Source organism: Oryctolagus cuniculus, unplaced genomic scaffold, assembly GCF_051225735.1.
Source record: "Oryctolagus cuniculus isolate XC-2025 breed Fujian yellow rabbit unplaced genomic scaffold, ASM5122573v1 ptg000037l, whole genome shotgun sequence".
NCBI lineage: Eukaryota > Metazoa > Chordata > Mammalia > Lagomorpha > Leporidae > Oryctolagus > Oryctolagus cuniculus.
In genome coordinates, this window is record NW_028301697.1 from 1,790,141 (window position 1) to 1,809,962 (window position 19,822).

At 38.3% G+C, this 19,822-nt stretch overlaps 1 pseudogene; it reads right to left on the reverse strand.

Moving 5' to 3' along the window:
• Positions 1 to 11,369: 11,369 nt before the first annotated feature.
• LOC138848287 (U6 spliceosomal RNA) lies at positions 11,370 to 11,437 on the reverse strand (annotated as a pseudogene).
• Between the last annotated feature and the right edge of the window lie 8,385 nt (positions 11,438 to 19,822).

A 19,822-nucleotide genomic window follows, 5' to 3' on the forward strand; every position in this document is an offset into this window, starting at 1 on the left:
AGATAACATCAATATAATAATCCATAAGATGGCCTATTAGCAGACATTAAAAGAGAATTAGAAAGAATGACAACAAAATCTGCAGTTACCTATATTTATGTCTATATGTATGATATTCAGTATTTATAGTTGCTAAAAGATGAATACTGATGTGTGGAAATAAAAGCTAAACCTTACCTTGCAATATTGCAGCCTAGTCTACATGAAAGATGTCTTCCTAAAACCTTTCCCTGGGCCCATTCTGTGGCATAGTAGATTAAGCATCCACCTGCAGCACCAACATCCCACATGGGCACCAGTTTGAGTCCCTGCTCCTGCACTTCCAATCCAGCTCTTTGCTAATGGCCTAGGAATGCAGTGGAATATGCCCTGAGTGCTTGGGCCCCTGCACCCATGTGAGAGACCTGGAGGAAGCTGCTGGCTCCTGGCTTCTGGCACCTGGCTTCAGATCGGCCCAGCTCCAGCCATTCTGGCCATTTAGGGGGGAACCAGTGGATAGCAGACCTCTCTTTCTCTTCCTCTCTATATCTGTCACTCTGCCTCACAATAAAGAAATACATTTTTTAAAAACTTTTCCCTTTTTAAATTTCTTAATTGTTTTAAAGATTTATTTATTTATTTATTTACAAGTCGAGTTACAGACAGAGAGGAGAACCAGAGAGAAAGAGGGAGGTCTTCCGTCTGATGTTCACTCCCTAATTGATTGCAACTGCCATAGCTGTGCTGATCCGATGCCAGGAGCCAGGAGCTAGTTCCAGGTCTCCCAGATCGGTACAGGGGCCCAAGGACTTGGGCCATCTTCTACTACTTTGCCAGGCCATAGCAGAGAGCAGGATCAGAAGTGGAGCAGCTGAGTATTGAACCGGCCCCCATATGGGATGCTGGAGCTTCAGGCGAGGGTGTTAACCTGCTCCACCACAGCACCAGTCCAACATTTTAAATTTCTGATACTCTAAAGTAGCAAAGGACTGCATTACATCTAGGAAAGATGTATTTAAAAATTATAAATCTAGTGCATTTTAGCAGAAGTCCTAACAAATACTTCTGATTTTCTCAACATTATGTATAAATAAATGATAGAATGAGTCATTGTCAGATTAATAGAAGGAGTTTGAGAGGATTGTCTCTCTTTCAATTGTGTTGAATAGTTTGAGAATCATTAGTTCTTTAAAAGACTTGTAGAATTCAATAGTGAGGCTGTCTGATCCTGGACTTTTCCTTGTTGGGAGGGTCTTTATTACTCATCCAATCTCTGTCTTGGTTTTTGATTTGTTTAGCTTTTCTATGTGTCTTCATGACTCAATTTTGGTATATTGTGTATGTCCAGGAATCTGTTGATTTTTCCTCTAGGTTTTCCAATTTGTTAACCATCACAACAGATGCCCGCATCATATATTGCAGTGCTAATCTGAGTTTTGGGTACTCCACTTCCAAATCAGTTTCATGTTAATATCCCTGGGAAGCAATGGATAATAGCTCAAATTCTTTCCTTCTTGTCATCTAATTTGGAGAACTGTAACCTCAATGGGGACTTGAAACCTGGTCTTGCACAGTGGTAGCCATATAGAAAGTGAACCAGCAGATGGGAGATCTCTCTGCTTCTCTTTCCTTCTCTCTTTGTCTCTGTGTCTCTCTGCCATTTTTTATCATATTAAAATATTTAATTACTTATTTGAAAGAGTTACAGAGAGAGGGAGAGACAGAAATCTTCCACCACCTAATTCATTTTTGAGATGACTTTAATAGCCAGAGTGTGGCCAGGTTGAAGCCAGGAGCTTTTCCTCCGATGTGTGTGGCAGCATCCCAGCCACTTGGGCCAACTTTCCCTGCTTTTTCAGTCCATTGGTAAGGAGCTGGATCAGAAATGGAATAGCTGGTACTTGAACTGGTGCACGTAGAGGATGCCAATGTAACAGATAGCAACTTTGTCCACTGCACCACAACCACCAGCTCCTCTTTCTGCCTTTCCAATAAATAAATCTTTTGAAAAAGAATTTAAGGTAGTAAAAGTAATCATGACTGAGCAATGACAAATTTATTGAAGTGATCGACTTTCTTAAAGGTCTATTTATGAATTTGAAAGGCAGCACTAGAAAGAGAGAGTGGGAGAGATGGATCTTCCTCCTGGTTTGTTCGCTCCTCAAATGGCTGCAGTGACTGTGGCTAGGCCAGACTGATATCAGGAGCCAGGGGCTTCTTCCAGGTCTCTCACATGGGTGCAGGAGCCCCAATATTTGAGTCACCCTGTGCTGCTTTTCCAGACACATTAGCAGGGAACTGGATCCGTTTGGAGCATTAATGTCTATGATACTCTCCTTGCAGTTGAAGGATTTAGAATCCATTTCAATTATGGGTGGGCCAAGTACAACAGCTCCCAATTGTCCAAGGTTTGGATTAGATGGGTTCTGAGAAATTTTGTTAAAATAGTTATTAATCATAACTCTCAGTTTAAGCTTTTCTTACCAAATTTTCATGTTTGCTGATGTTTATATCTATGGGAAAATTGGGTCTCTGGATTGCAACCAATGAAAGCATCCAGACTAACAGTAATAAGGTCAACAGTCAGCAGAATGATGTCCAGCTGAACTGAAATAGCTTTTCTTATTTGGTAGAGGGGTTACCTCCTGCATTATACTGACATACTGACATAGACAGTAGATATTGGAGCCTGTCTCTTCTGCCAAATGGAGAATGCCGCATTTTGATCCATCATATATATATATATATATTATAATATATATTATATATTTCTATACATAATATAGAATTACATATAATTATCATAAATATATAATATATAATTATATATAAATATTATATATGAATTTATTTATATATAAATATATAATTATTTCTGATCCAGCTCCATACCAATGGATTGAAAAACCAGTGAAAGATGGTCCAAGTGCCTGGGTTGCTGCCACACACATTGGAGGAGGAGCTCCTGGCTTCAACCTGGCCACACTCTGGCTATTGAAGTCATCTCAATAATATATATATATGATATATATAATAGTTATAATAAATTATATAATATTATCTGTTTATAATTATTATATATTATATAATATATGATAAAGCATAATATATTTTATATATGAATATATTTATATACATAAATATATATAAATAAATGTAAATATATATATATATAGAATTTATTTACGTATTTGACAGGTGTACTTACAGACAGTGAGAGGAAGAGACAGAGAGAAAGGTCTTCCATATGCTCATTTACTCCCCTAATGACTGCAATGTCTGCAGCTGGGCCAATCTGAGCTAGGAGCTTCCAGGTCTCCCACATTTTGGCAGGGACCAAAGCACTTGGAACAGCTTCTACTGCTTTCCCAGGCTATTGCAGAGAGCTGGATGGGAAAAGGAGAAATGGGGACTAGAACTGGTGCTCATATGGGGTGCCAGCACTGCAGGTAAAGGATTACACCACTGCACCACAGTGCTGGCCCCAGTCTATCCTTTATTAAGGAGATCTCAGTAATCATGTTCAGGTATTGCTGTCCTATATTCATGGCCAAAGTCCTAGCAGGCAACATGGTTTGGAGAATCGTAAGCACAAGGTGTGTAGGAGACTTCATTTCTCATACAGCACAGTTAATAACAAGGTTCCAAGAGGGGAAATTACTTGCATCATAGTCTTTGAGAACTAATGGACAGCACAGGTGATCTAAAGAATTTAGAAGGTTTGTGAGCCCCTAGAGTGAAAAAGTCACTGGGAGCACAAGGACAGTGCCTAGAGTTTATTTTGATGGATTTTAGCCCCTTTCATTGGAGGGAGGCCCGAAGAAGCTGGACTGATTAGTAAACCTCAGAAGTGTCTTTTCAATGTGAAGGCAAACTGAGACTGAGGGGTTTTTGGAAAAACGTTGAACAAAAGACATTTCCCACACGTGGTTAAGACACATCATTTATCTACTGATTTTCATCAGATCTGTTAACATTAGGTATAAGGTACAGTGGACATGGTGGATGGCATATAGCAATATGATTTTAGTAATATATCATGAGGTGCTTTTTTTAAATGGATTTAGCAGGTAAAATTGGGCTACCTAATGGGATGTAGCTGGAATAATCACCTTTTTGTTAAATAAATCTGAGGTAATAAATGTTAGTGTATGAAGACATTGAGTTTTCTTTTATTGGGCCTTCTTGGTTATTTTAATCTGGGATCTGCGAATTCTCATTTTCTTTATTTTATTCCTCATCATGTCGGACCAACTCTGCTGCTTTGGGGATTTTTTTAGTACATCTGACATTTGGAAATTTAGACAATAGTATAGTTAAAATGAGATGTACCAAGTAAAGTATTTATTTTTATTCTGATACATATTTTGGAATTCTTCTAAAATTCCTATTGAGTATCCTTGTTAAATTTAGTTGCATCCCAGGTTAAGACTTATTGGAGGCAGGCTCCATGGCTCAATAAGCTAATCCTCCACCTGCGGTGCAGGCACACCAAGTTCTAGTCCTGCTGGGAGAGCCAGATTCTGTCCCAGTTGCTCCACTTCCAGTCCAGCTCTCTGCTATGGCCCAGGAGTGCAATGGAGGATGGCCAAAGTGCTTGGGCCCCGTACCTGCATGGGAGACCAGGAGGAAGCACTTGGCTCCTGGCTTTGGATCAGCGCCATGTGCCAGCCGCAGCACACTGGCCGCAGCGGTCACTAGGGGGTAAACCAACAGAAAAAGGAAGACCTTTCTCTCTGTCTCTCTCACTGTCCACTCTGCCTGTCAAAATAAAAAATAATTTTTATAAAAAGACTTATTGGAGCCACTTTAGTGATTACACCCATGAAACTTTGTTAATAAATGCAAATAGAACCTGGGAAAATTGATGTATATCTTATGCTGTAGAGACTTAAGATTGAACATCTTTTTTTATCTTTTTTAATTATATAATTTAAAAACAAATTTTAGATTTTTTTTTTTTACTTTACTAAGTCACAGCTCTGGCCCCATTAATATGACTTAACAATGTTTTTTCCTCTCAGAATTATCTCTATTGTTTCAGTTAACTGCATGCCTTTTCTTTACATTCAGATTCCCTCAGCTGTCAAAGCTTATTCATCTTAATTCTGTTGTTCCTATTTCCCTCCCTTTTATTCTGTCCCTAGGCTAATTGAGATCATGATTCTCCATTCCTTCTGTGTGGTGTCACAGTAGGCTTGAAGTGTTCTTTTTCTCTTCTGATTTCTAAAGAAAGAAATTATGTATTCCCCCAGTTTAGATATTTTAATAATGCACTCTAAAACAAAGGTTAAATGTTCTTAATTTGACAAGAATTTTCGGGGCCAGCGGTGTGGCATAGTGGGTAGAGCCACCACTTGCAGTGCTGGCAGCTCATATGGATCCAGATCTCTGCTATAGCCTGGGAAAGCAGTAGAAGATGGCCCAAGTCCTGGGCCCCTGCACCCATGTGGGAGACCTGGAAGAAGCTCCTTGCTCCTGGCTTTGGATTGGCACAACTCTGGCCATTGCAGCCAACTGGGGAGAGAACCAGTGGATGGAAGACCCCTCTCTCTTCTCTGCCTCTCTCTGTGCAACTCTGACTTTCAAATAAATAAATAAATCTTTTAAAAAATATTTTTTTCTAATTTTAGATTTGTTCTACTTCATTGCCACTTCAGGGTGTGTGTAAGGAGTGCATATCCAGTTTTTCTATTTTGGAATTTGGGGATTTTGTATTAGCTCTGCTGTGTATTCATTTTTCTTGAGCATTGGTGATATCTTCTCCTTAGTTGTATTAAGAGAGAGAGAGCAATAGCCCTCATGTCTTTTTAGGTAAGTAAGACATATTAAAAACAGAGCATTCAGTATACATTCATAGTATTTTGACTTGTTCAATTGATTTTCCTGACCTCCCTTGGATATTCTTGGTCTTTGCTGTACAACTTTCTATACTCATTAATTCTTTGATATTCCCAAATCCAGAAAATGAATGACTCAACAGCTGTGTTCCTGTATTTGCTGGGATTCAGGGTAAGAAGCAAAGTGGAGGTGTTCAGGAATCTAAACTTACATGCTACATAGCAAAGCACATCATTTCCTATACAAAGTGACTGGGAAATCCAGAATCTTTTGCACACATATTGGATCCTGAACTATTACTGACCTATTCAGTAAGATTTTAATGTATTTATTTTCTGTGTGTGTGTTTGTATTTCTAAATAAACTCTGCTGGGCTACTTAACATTAACATGTATTGCAGAATTCTTTCATCAGTTTTTACTTTTAAAAAGTTTCTCTTTCAGTTTTATGGGAGAGGGTAGAAGTTTCCTGCTATGTAACTGAAAATTCATTCATTCATTAAAGTTAAAAATATTTGTTGCAAATTGGTAGAATACTATTAATTCTCATGTGATTTACATGAAACTAAATACATTCTCTATTTTGTTTTGCTTAAAATTTCTGCATGTGTGGACTTCTTTTTTCCTTCTTGCCCCAAATCCCTTTTTGTATTGGGATGGCAAATGGGTTTTACACTGGAGAAAACATGTTATTTTGGCAAAGAAGTACTTAGCGTTCCTGCTTCAAGTATTCAAATATTGCATTGGAAATCAGTATATTTGTTTACTGTACAAATGTCCTTCATACAATTTTGTAATCTTCTGGGATGGGAGAGGAAGCAGGAAATAGGAGGATTATGGGTGGGAGGGATGTTTTGGGGGAGGGGAAGCCACTGTAATCCAAAAGCTGTACTTTGGAAATTTATATTTATTAAAAAAATTAAACAATTTTGTAATCTTCATCTTCCTTTTTATTTCATCCTTTTTTTAAAAAAATTCATTTATTTTACTTGAAAATCAGAGTTACACAGAGAAGGAGAGAGAGAGAGCAGTCTTCCAACCACTGGTTCACTCCCCATTTGGCCACAATGGCTGGAGCTCTGCCAATCCAAAGCCAGGAGCCAGCAGCTTCTTTTGGGTCTCCTATGCAGGTGCAGGAGCCCAAGGGCCTGGGCCATCCTCTACTGCTGGATAGTAAGTCTTACTTGCCTAAAAAGATGGATAGTAATTTGAGTAGCCAGGACTTGAACTGGCACCCAATTGGAATGTCAGCACTGCAAGCCACAGCTCTACTTGCTACTCCACAGCATCAGCCCCCTAAATTCTTATGAGTATTGCTACACGATTGGAATTTATAATTGATAATGCTGAACAATTGAAACTGTCTTATTTACAATTGTAGGACTGGATATGGCAGTTCTACTTGAAGTAAAGTATGTAGCCTGCTTATTGTATGATTTTCGGAAAAGCATGTATTTATATATAACAGCAGATCTGTTAATCATTTAAAAGTGAATTATCATGATTACCCAGATGTAAAGAATGCAATATGTGCTAATGAGTTAGCAGTCACAGACATTTAGAATTAGAGGGATTTTAGAACTTTTTCAATACTGCAGTTTTTATGAAAAACTAATAATTTTTTTTATTTGACAGGTAGAGTTATATACAGTGAGAAATCAGAAAGGCCTTCCTTCCATTGGTTCAGTCCCCAGATGGCTGCCACAGTTGGAGCTGTGCCCATCCAAAGCCAGGAGTCAGGTGCTTTCTCCTGGTCTCCCATCCGGGTGCAGGGCCCAAGCACTTGGGCCATCCTCTACTGCCTTCCCGGGCCATAGCAGAAAGCTGGACTGAAAGAGGAGCTACCAGGACTAGAACACTTTGCCCATAAGGGATACCAGCACCACAGGTGGAGAATTAACCAAGTGAGCCACGGCGCTGGCCCCCGATAAATTTACTCTTAACAAAATATCAAAATATCTTATTTAGTATAAAGTTAGTAGTGAAAAGAGACTACCTTGTTGAACACAGAAATTTGAGATTATATTTCTTGGTATTAATTTGCATCTTAAGGCTTATTGCCTAGTTTATTTCAATATTTCAATCTAATATTACTAATAATATCTTGTACTTAGTGGTTCACTGTGTGCCAGACAATATTCTTTTGATTTTTTAAAAGATTTATTTATTTATTTATTTGGAAGTCCGAGTTACACAGATAGTGAACAAGAGGAAGAGAGAGAGTTCCTCCATCTGCTTTTTCACTCCCCAGATGACCTAAAAGGTCAGAGATATGCCAATCTGAAACCAGGAGCCAGGACCTCTTCAGGGTCTCCCATGCAGATTCAGGGGCCCAAGGACTTGGGCCAACTTCCTACTGCTCTCCCAGGCTATAGCAGACAGCTGAATGGAAAATGGAGCAGCCTGGACTTGAACCGGCCTCCATATGGGATGCCCCCACTGCATGCAGTGGCTTTACTAGCTACACCACAGCACTGGCCTCAAGACAATGCTCTAAAATGATGCATTAATTATTCCCAAATATTGAAAAGTGGCATGGTACACATTTGAATGTGTTGTTTTGTACTAGTTGTAGAAACAGTTTAAAATATATTTATATTTAAAAATGTAAGCTTTGATCTAAAGGTTTACTTTCCCTTAAGGTGCCTGTTTGGAAACTGAGAGATCATTGAAGTCTCAAGATAGAGTACAACTGATCTTATCCAAGCCTCCTTTATCACATGAGGATGCTAAATGCCAAGCCCAGAGAAGTAAAGTGAATTGTTCAAGGTCACATAGGTAAGTTGTGGCAGGGATAATTCTGTATTAGCATTAGGTATCCTGATACATAGGCCACTGTTCTGTCAATTTTGTACTCCTTCTGGAGTTAAAGATTCTAAGTTGTGGAAAATTGAATTTGGAAATTTAGTGGTTGCTATGTTGTTATGGTGAGAAATTTCTGTGTATAGCTATGAGTTGCTTAAATTTTATTCAATATATTTTTCTAGTATGTTTGCTATTTATTTGAAATGTATAACAAATAGCTTCATCTATTTGCCAAAAGAATTTTTTAAAGATTTATTTATATTATTTGAAAGTCAGAATTACACAGAGAGAGAAGGAGAGGCAGAGAGAGTGGTCTTCCATTCACTGGTTCACTCCACAGTTGGCCTCCATGGCTGCAGCTGTGCTGACTGGAAGGCAGGAACCAGGAGCCTCTTCCTGGTCTCCTATGCAGTTGCAGGGGCCCAAGGACTTGTACCATTTTATAGTGTTTCCCAGGCCATAGCAGAGAGCTGGATAGGAAGTGGAGCAGCCAGGTCTTGAACTGATGCCCCTATGGAATACCAGCACTGCAGGTGGCAGCCTCACCCACTATGGCACAGTGCCAGCCCTTGCCAAAAGAATTTATAGAAGCTATTCCATATATACACTTAACAATTATTTAGTTACTTGACATGAACTATCCCTGCATATTTGAAAATTTTGAATGGTATCACTTGGGTTTTAAGAATGTTATATTTTAGGTCTCTTAATATTTTTAGTGATGATGTTTTAAAGGCCCTTCCTGTTTTATGAAAAATGATAAGGATTTTGTTTTACAATGGCCATAGTATTACTACTTAAAGCAATAGATTAAATAAAACTTTTAAACAAAGTCATTTAATACTGAATTCTAACACACTGGTATATTTTAAAGTGAGAAGCCGGATTTCTTTCAGATATTCTAAAGAAGAATGATAATCAAAATTGAAGACATCTACAGTTTTTAATCACTTGTTTTAAATATTGGTCATAATGGTCCAATTTTGAGTTTAATTTTCATTAGCTTTTAAATGATTCAATATGTTTTATAGAAAAAATTCGGAGAACATAATTATATACTCAACCTCCCTCCCTTCTTTTTCCTTCTTTGTCATTTTTTTTAGCTTATGAAATGACATTTTCAGTTTACATTACATTAAAAAGGGTTCTTGAATCAAGGGACAAGTTTAACAGGCAAAAAGCAAAAAGATCGTAATTTAGAGGGAATATAGACAATGGCTCTAAACAATATTTGAATATCACATCTAAACAATATTTGAATAAATTGATAAATATTTTAATTTCTCCTACTAAAATGCTCAAAGTCTTTAATTATTTATCAAATATTAGTGCAAAATTATGGATTTAAATGATCCCAAAAAGTGATGAATTTTTGTGTAATAAAGTCCAATTTTTGTCAAGGCTTTTTGACAGTCTCACAGAAAACTTATGTTTGTGAATGGGAAGAATAATACCAAAATATCCATACTACCAAAAGCAATTTGCAAATTCAATGCAATCCCAATCAACATACCAACGATGTTCTCAGAGCTAGAAAAAATGATGCTAAAATTCACATAGAAACATGAGAGATGCTTAACATCTAAAGCAATATTATAAAGCAAAAAAAAGCTGGAGACATCACACCATATTTTAAGACATATTACAGGGGTCAGCACTATGACAAAGCAGGTAAAGTCACCGTCTGCAGTGCTGGCATCTCATATGGGTGCCAGTATGTTTCCCAGCTGCTCCACTTCTTATACCCCTCTCTGGTATAGCCTGAGAAAAAAGTAGAAAATGGCCAAAGTCTTTGGGCCCCTGCACCTGCATAGAGACCTGGAAGAAGCTCCTGACACTTGGATTCAGATCAACAGAGCTCCGGCCATTGTGGCCATTTGGGGAGTAAACCAGTGGATGGAAGACCTCTCTCTCTCTCTGCCTCTACCTCTCTGTAACTCTGCCTTTCAAATAAATATACTGCAAAAAAAAAAAAAAAAAAAAAAAAAAAAAAAAAAAAAAGAAGTGTTAGCACTGATATAATAACAGACACATAGTTCAATGGAAAAGACTTGGTAGCATAGAAATAAACCCAAATTTCTACCAGCAACTCATATTTAACAAAGGAACTAAAATGAACTGGAGAAAGAAGAATCTCTTTCACAAGTGGTGCAGAGGAACTTGATTATCCATATGTAGAAGCCTGAAAAGAGACTCCAACATCTCTTACACTATGTGAAAGTGAACTCACAGTGAATTAAAATGTAATCATAAGACCCAAACCCAAGTAAACATAGGGAAACTCTAAATATTGTCAACACACAATAGCTTTTGGGTAAGATTCCAATAGCAATAGTCACAAAAATAAAAACAGAGACATTTGAGTATATCCAACTAAGATACTTCTTCACAACAAAGTAAACATCAGAGTGTAGATACAATGAACAGATGGCAGGAAAAATTAAAACTCTGAATGTTTACAGATTTCCAGAACATTTACATGAATTGGAAAAACTCCAAAAAATACAGTGAAGAAACAGGCAAGGATCTGAATAGACATTTCTCAGAAGAAATGTACATGGTCAAAACATGTGAATATGCCCGATGTCACTAGCCATTATGTAAATATAAATCAGAACACCATATCAGTCTCCAACACCTGTGGGAGAATACAACACTCAGGTGTTTGTGTGTGCAGCAAGTGGGTTTAGAGGACCCTGTTCACCTCTGGAGAGCAGAGTCTACAGGGAGGTAAAGAAACCTTACTGCGCAGGGGCATGCTAATCTTCTCTGTATCGTTCCAATTTTAGTATATGTGCTGCCGAAGCGAGCACATGTGCTGCCGAAGCGAGAAAGAGATGAAAAGAATTTATCTCAACTAGCCACTAATATTCAAGAAACAAGGTCTTCAGGAAAGCCAACTCAACTGACATTTTCATGTCATTGTTAAATAAAGGAAAAATTATCTAGGTTCAGCAATACGTAGTTTATAAGAGAAAGACTACAGAGTAATTTCCTTGGCATAGAAATAACTTTGTCTTTTTTTTTTTATCTATGAGGGCTTGCTATCACCACCACACACCCACATCCCATATACAAATGTCTGGCTTGAGTGGTAGCTTCTCTGCTTTGAGGCAAGTTTCTGCTAGTGTGCACCCTGGGAGGAGACGGAGGATGGCAGAAGTGCTTGGGTCCCTGCACCCAAATGGGACATCCAGAATGAATTCCCAGTTCCTGGTTTTGGCTTGGTCAAGCTTTGGCTATTGCAAGTGTCTGGGGAGTGAAGCAGTGGTTCCCTCTTCCTGTCACTCTGCCTTTCAAATCAATAACTGTTGTTGGTAATGACTAATAATGATATTCACTGATTGTCAAATTTTGAATCTATTAATTATAGACAATTTCTCTTTGTATTTTTAAACTTTCATAATGTTCTGTAGCCAATTTCATCACTAGAAATAAAAACTTTTCCTCAAAAAAAAAAAAAAAAAGAAACCTTACTGCTTTCCTAATGTGCTTATTAAGTTCTTGACCAGCGCCTGTTAGTCTTGCCACAAACTTTCTAGTCTTACTACTTTCCTTCTTCTTCTTCTTCTCTGTGACTTGTAAAATAGTATACATTCTATATACTGTGGATACTTTTGATTTATTTTATTCCTTCGGTCTCCTATGAAGTTCCTCCACAAAAGCACAGCCCTCAAAATATTCATTCATTTATGCAGTCTGCAGATTTCATGAGCTACTAAATTCCAAGTAGTATGTTAAAGGCAAGATCTGGGCCTAAGAGAAAAGTGGTCTAAATTCTGTGCCTAGAATAGGATTTGGGACATAGTAGAACTTCAGTGAAGTGCTATGTGAATGACATGCACTCATTAAATGAGTAATCTAAAGCATACACTTCATTTAAGCAACACAGCAGCCCTACTCACCTCAGGTAGAGCAATTGAGAGGAATAATGTGAACAAAAATAAGACATCAATAAGTTGAATAATAACAGAGAAAAAACAAAATGAGATAGATGCCAACATTACTGAGCTATTTTTGAGGAATTAAATTGATAGAGGGGCTGGCATTGTGGCCAAGTGGGGAAAGCTGCAATCTGTGAGGCCAGCATAACATCTGAGTTCCACTTTGAGTTTAGGAATCTCCACTTCCAATTTAGCTCACTGCTAAACACCTGGGAAACCAGCAGAAGATGGACGAAGGACTCAGGTCCTTGCCACTCATGTGGGAGACTTGGATGAAGCTCCTGACTCCAGCATGCCCCAGGCTCAACTGTTGAAACTCTCTGGGGTGTGAGCCAGCAGATGAAAGCTATCTATGTCTTTCCCTCTCTCTCTAAATCCACCTTTCAAATAATAAAGATTTAATAAACAAATTAACTGATTTCAAAATACACAAAAACATGAACAATACTATATCATTTTTATGCCAAACTGATAAAAAATAACGAATGCTAGAGAGCACATGGGAAAAGAAAACCATCATATATGGTGGGTGAAAACACAAGTTAGTACAGATGTTATGCAGAACAGTATGGTCATTCCTTAAAAAGGATAAAAATTGGGGCTGGCGCTGTTGTGCAGTGAGTTAAAGCCCTGGCCTGAAGGGCCAGCATCCCATTTGGGTGCCAGTTCTAGTTCCAGCTGCTCTTCTTCCAATACTGCTCTCTGCTATCTCCTGGGATAGCAGTAGAAGATGGCCCAAGTCCTTGGGCCCATTCACCCATGTGGGAGACCCAGAGGAAGCTCCTGTCTCCAGGTTTCAGAATGGCATAACTCTGGCCTTTGTAGTCATCTGTAGAGCGAACCAGCTAATGGAGGACCTCTCTGTGTCTCTACCTCTATTGTAACTCTTTCAAATAAATAACAAAAATTAAACTAAGATAAAAATTGACCTACCATGTGAGAGTTATCTTGCTCTTGGCTATATAGAATAAGGAAATTTTATTAGAAGGAAAGGAGGAGAGCATATCAAAGATACAGCAATTTTCCCATAACACAGCCACTATAACACAGTTCACTGCAGCCAGGATTTGAAACCAATCTAGCTGTCCATCAGTGAAAAACAATGGACAGGGCAACCTCTTTTAGATACAAAAAAAGAACAAAATATTATTAAATTAATTGAAATAAGACAGAAGCAGGAACACAAATGTCACCTGGTCCTTGTCGCATGTGGAAGTGAAAGAAAATAATGGATCTGAACACAGAACTGTGATTACTAGAGGCTGAGAAGGGAAGCAGCTAGGGATAGAGGGGGATTGGATAATAGGTATCAAAAATCAAAGAGGCAGAAAGAACTTCTGGTGTTCCATAATATAATGAGATGACTACATTCAACCATATTAGGTTCTGTGTAAAGAACTGAAGGAGAGGAGCTGGTAGTCTCAAATCATGGAGAAGAATTAGAAACTGTAGTTGCTTGGGGGCCAGCATTGTGGCACAGTGGGCTAACACCCTGGCCTGAAGCACCAGCATCCCATGTGGGTACCAGTTCTAGTCCTGGCTGCTCCTCTTCTGATTCAACTCTCTGCTATGGCCTGGGAAAGCAGTAGAAGATGGCCCAAGTCCTTGGGTCCCTGCACCCAAGTGGGAGATCTGGAAGAAGCTCCTGGTTCCTGGAATCAGATTGGCAGAGCTCCGGCCATTGTGGCCATCTGGGGAGTGAACCGGCAGAGGAAGACCTCTCTCTCTCTCTGCTGCTACTTCTCTCTGTAACTCTGTCTTTCAAATAAATAACTCTTTAAAAACTTAATAAAACTGTAGTTGCTTAGCTTGATCACTTTTTACTGCATAAATGTGTGCAAATATTGCACTACACCCTGTAATAATGCATGACTAGGACACATTAATCACAAATTATTTCAATGAAATTTTAAAAATTAGAAGCATTTCTTTATATTAACAATGAACTATTTGAAAATGAAATTAGAGAAACATTTCCATGCATAGCAGCATAAGAACCAGGAACCAATGTCTTCAATGTTATCAGTGATGAATCAGATTCACAGCCCCCAGCACTCAGTTTTTGCCATATACTTTACCATGGCAATTGTGGGCATATAGTAGTAAATCAATGGACAGGAATCCTTTGTCTCTAAATCTGCTAAATAAATAAACAAGGAATTCATCAAAGAAAAAGAGATATCAATTTGGATGCCAGGCACAAAAACACATGCACTTGAGCTATCCTCCAGTTTGTGATGCCAACAAATCTTTCAGACATGTTACATTTTCAGAGACTTTTCTGTAATCTTGCTAAGCTTTCTGGAAATCTGCCTTATAGCAAAGGGTTTCCCAATTCCATTACACTCATGATATTTCTTTTGTGTGATATATTAGTTTACCATCTAGAGATAATTTATGGTACAAAACTTTTCTATGCATGCATGTTTTCTCATTTGTGAGTCTATTCATGGGAATTGAAGACTGATTTATAACAGAAATACATTTTCCAAATTCATTGCATAGACTTTTGTTCCTTATGAATTCTCTGAAGTCTGTTGATGTCTAATTTCTGGCTAAAGGTTTTATTGTATTTACAGCATGCAAAGACTATCACCTTTTGTGAATTCTGTGTCTATACAAGCCTGAAATAAAGAAAATGTTTTTGCACAATCAGTATACGCCTAAGAAACCACCTGTGTCAATTCTCTGATGTACCATTGACTTCTGACTCTAATAATATTTATAAGCTTTCTCCTTTACATGAGTCTCTGTTGGATAGGATGTGATTTCCAGCAAAAGGTTTTGTCACAATACTTACATGAATTTTGGAGAAAAGCTCTTCCACATTCATTATATTGTTAAGGTCTCTCCCTTGTTCAAATTCCATGATGGATTATGAGGCATTACCTATGTGAAATGACTTTCTCACATTTATTTCATTCATTAGATATATATGTTGTGCATTCTGATATAAGGAGAGATTTGGGCAGAGCTTTCCAACACTCATTACACCCATAAGGTTTCTCTCCCATGTGAATTCCCTGTTGTCTTATGAGGTATGGCTTCTAATTAAAGGGATTTTACTTTCAAAGGAGTTTTTCCCTATATGAATTTGATGATGTACAATGAGGGCTGAATTATGGTAAAAGGCTCTGAGTCATTACATTCATAAAATTGCTCCCCATGAGAATTCTTTTATGTTTGATGAGGTCTGATTTGCACCACAAAGGCTATTCACATGTATTATATTCATGCATTTCTCCCCTTGGTGAATTCTCTAATATTTCATGAGATATAACTTGCACAAAAAGGTCAAGTAGAAAATTCCCTGTGTGGATACTCTGATATCTTATGAGTTATGAGGTACAGCAAAGAGGCTTTCCACCATCCTTCCATCCATAAAACCTACCTAAATTGAGCAACAAAGATATAGAAAACCTAAACACACACATAACCAGATGGAAATGATACCAGTAATAAAGACCATCACTACCAAGAAAACCCCAAAACTGGAAGGCTTCACTGCTGAATTCTAACAGACATTTAAAGCACTAACTGCAATTCTTCTCAAGTTATTCAAAACAATTGAGAGAGAGGCGATTCTCCCAAATTCTTTCTATGAAGCCAACATCACCTTCATTCCTAAACTTGAAAAAAGTGCAACAAAGAAAGTAATTATAGACCAATTTCCCTGATGAACATACATGCAAAGATCTGCAACAGAATTCTGGCCAATTGAATCCAACAATGCATCAGAAAGATCATCCACCCAGACCAAGTGGGATTTATCCTTGGTATGCAAGGATGGGACCAAAGGCTTTTCCACAGTCATTTCATTTATAAGCTTTCTCCATGGTGTGAAGGCTCTGATACTTTCTGAGGTTTGACTTCTCAGCAAAGGTTTTTCCACAGTCATTGCAATCATAAGGTTTCCCCCAGTACAAATTGTCTGATGCTTTGTGAGCTTTGATTTCTCAGCAAAGGCTTTTCCACAATGATTGCATTCATAAGGTTTCTCCCCTCTGTGAATTCTCTGATGATTTATGAGGTTTGCCTTCTGGCCAAAGGATTTTCCATAGTAATTGCATTCATAAGGTTTCTCACCTGTGTGAATTCTCTGATGATTTATGAGGTTTGCCTTCTGGCCAAAGGATTTTCCACAGTCATTACATTCAAAAGGTTTCTCACCTGTGTGAATTCTCTGATGATTTATGAGGTGTTTCTTCTGGCCAAAGAACTTCCCACAGTCATTAGATTTGTAAGATTTCAACCCTGTGTGAATTCTCTGATGTCTAATGAGATCTGACTTCTGGTGAGTGGTTTCCACACAATCATTACACACATGAGGGTTTTCCACAATATGAGTGCTGTGATGGAGGGTATTTAATACTGAATGAATTCCTACAAGGTTTACATGCATAGGATTTCTTCCCTATATTTGGTCTATGATTCAGTCTAACATGTGATTGGTAAATGACAGGTTCCACAGTCCCAATATACTTATAAATGTTCTCTCTTTTCAGGTGAATACAATCAGAATTCCACAGTCAGTCAGCTGGGAGGGGTGGATGAATCCGGAAACAGCTGGTTTCCTTGTACTAAAACAAGCGCCATATCACGAAGGACTCTTGCATTTCTTTTTCTTTTTTGCATTTTTCACATTTTCTTATTTATCATGGTTTGTAATAAATTTTCTGATGTGGGTTGTGGTTTTGAGGCTGGCTTAAGGAGTTCAGGGAACCAGAGGAATGGTCTTTTTCAATTAGGGCACAGCTGTTGTTTCTCTCCAATTCTGGCTTTCTGTAATTGCTTTGGGTGCCTCAGGCAATTTTTCATTTTGAGCGACTTTTTCCTAAATGCTTTGTTGGTCTGAGTTGGTTTTGCCTTTTTCCTTTTCAAATTGTGTATTCTGATGCAATACAAACAAGGGTTTAGAACGAGGATCCATCAGGAAATTGAAAAACAGAACATATTGGGTTTTCATGATTAGAAATCATAGGCAACATGACCAAGATGAGTTTTTGGGTTTTGGAAAATGACATAGAACCCTTCCACTGAGGGGCAGATATTAATTTCCTCCAAATCGAGAGTGAGTGCGATTTTCAGGTGAATTCAATCAGAATTCCACAGCCAGTCAGCTAGGAGGGGTGGATGAATCCGGGAACAGCTGGTTTCCTTGCAACTAAATCAAGCCCAATATCACAAAGGACTCTTGCATTTCTTTGGCTTCTTTCTCTTTTTTCTTTTTATCATGGTTTGTAATGAATTTTCTGATGTGAGCTTTGGTTTTGAGGCTGCAATATAGAGTTCAGTGCACAGGAGGAATGGTCTTTTTCAAACAGGGCATAGCTGTTGGCCTGCTTCAATTCTGGCTTGCTGTCATTGTTTTGGGTGCCTCAGCCAATTTGTGGTTTCTTGTGTGGCAATTTCCTAAATGTTTTCTGGGTCTGAGTTGGCTTTGCCTTCTTCATTCCCAAATTCTGTATTCTGACGCAACACAAACAAGAGTTTGGACAGAGTAGCCATTATGAAATAAAAAACATTACAAATGGGCATTTGAAGAATATAAATCTACAGGTAACACGACCAAGGTGAGTTTTTGTGTTTTGGAGAATCAAATGGAACACTTTGGCTGAGGTGACAGATATTAATTGCCTCCAAAATGAGTTTCACTGTGATTTTCAGGTTAATTCAGACAGAATTCCACAGGCATCAGCTGGAGGTGTGGATGAATCCGGGAACATTCGGTTTTCTTGAGACTAAATCAAGTCCAATATCATCATGGATTCTTGCATTTTTTTGGATTTTTTCTCTTTTTTCTTATTTATCATGGTTTGTAATGAATTTTCTGATGTGAGCTTTGGTTTTGAGGCTGGCATATTGAGTTCAGGGCACAAGAGGAAGGTTCTTTTTCAACCAGGGCACAGCTGTTGTCTTGCTCCAATTCTGGCTTGCTGTCATTGTTTTGGGTGCCTCAGCCGATTTGTGGTTTCTTGAGTGCCAATTTCCTAAATGTTTTCTGGGTCTGAGTCGGTTTTGCCTTCCTATTCCCAAATTTTGTATTCTGATGCAATACAAGCAAGATTTTGGAGAGTAGCCATTATGAAAGAAAAAAAAAAACACAGCGCATTGCCATTTCAGGATTAGAAATCTACAGGCAACACAACCAAGATGAGTTTCTGTGTTTTGGAAAATGACATAGAACGCTTCTGCTGAGGGGACAGATTCTAATTCCCTCCAAAATGAGTGTGAGTGCGATATTGAGGTGAATTCAATCAGAATTCCAGAGTCAGTCTGTGGAAGGGGGGGATGAATCTGGAAACAGCCAGTTTCTTTGTGTCTAAATCCAGCCAAATATCACAAAGGACTCTTGCATTTCTTTGGCTTTTTCACATTTCCCTTATTTATCATGGTTTGTAATGAATTTTCTGATGTGAGCTTTGGTTTTGAGGCTGCAATATAGAGTTCAGGGCACCGGAGGAATGGTCTTTTTCAAACAGGGCACAGCTGTTGGTGTGCTCCAATTCTGGCTATTGTCTTTGTTTTGGGTGCCTCAGCTGAAATTTGGTTTCTTGAGTTTCATTGCGATTGTCAGGTTAATTCAGTCAGAATTCCACAGGCAGTCAGCTTTAGTGGTGGATGAATCTGGGAACAGCCAGTTTCCTTGCAACTAAATCAAACCCAATATCATTATGGATTCTTGCATTTCTTTGGCTTTTTCACTTTTTTCTTATTTATCATGGTTTGTAATGAATTTTCTGATGTGAGCTTTGGTTTTGAGGCTGCAATATGGAGTTCAGGGCACAAGAGGATGGTTCTTTTTCAATCAGGGCACAGCTGTTGGCTTGCTCCACTTCTGGCTTGCTGTCATTGTTTTGAGTGCCTCAGCCGATTTGTGGTTTCTTGTGTGGCAATTTCCCAAATGTTTTCAGGGTCTGAGTTGGCTTTGCCTTCTTCCTTCCCAAATTTTGTATTCTGATGCAATGCAAAGAAGAGTTTGTATAGAGTAGCCATTATGAAATAAAAAACACAACAAATAGGCATTTGAAGCTTAGAAATCTACAGGTAACATGACCAAGGTGAGTTTTTGTGTTTTGGAAAAAAAAATGTAACACTTTGGCTGAGGTGACAGATATTAACTGCCTCCAAACTGAGTTTCACAGTGATTTTCAGGTTAATTCAGTCAGAATTCCACAGGCAGTCAGCTGGAGGGGTGGATGAATCCGGGAACAGCCGGTTGCCAAGCGACTAAATCAAGCCCTATATTATTAT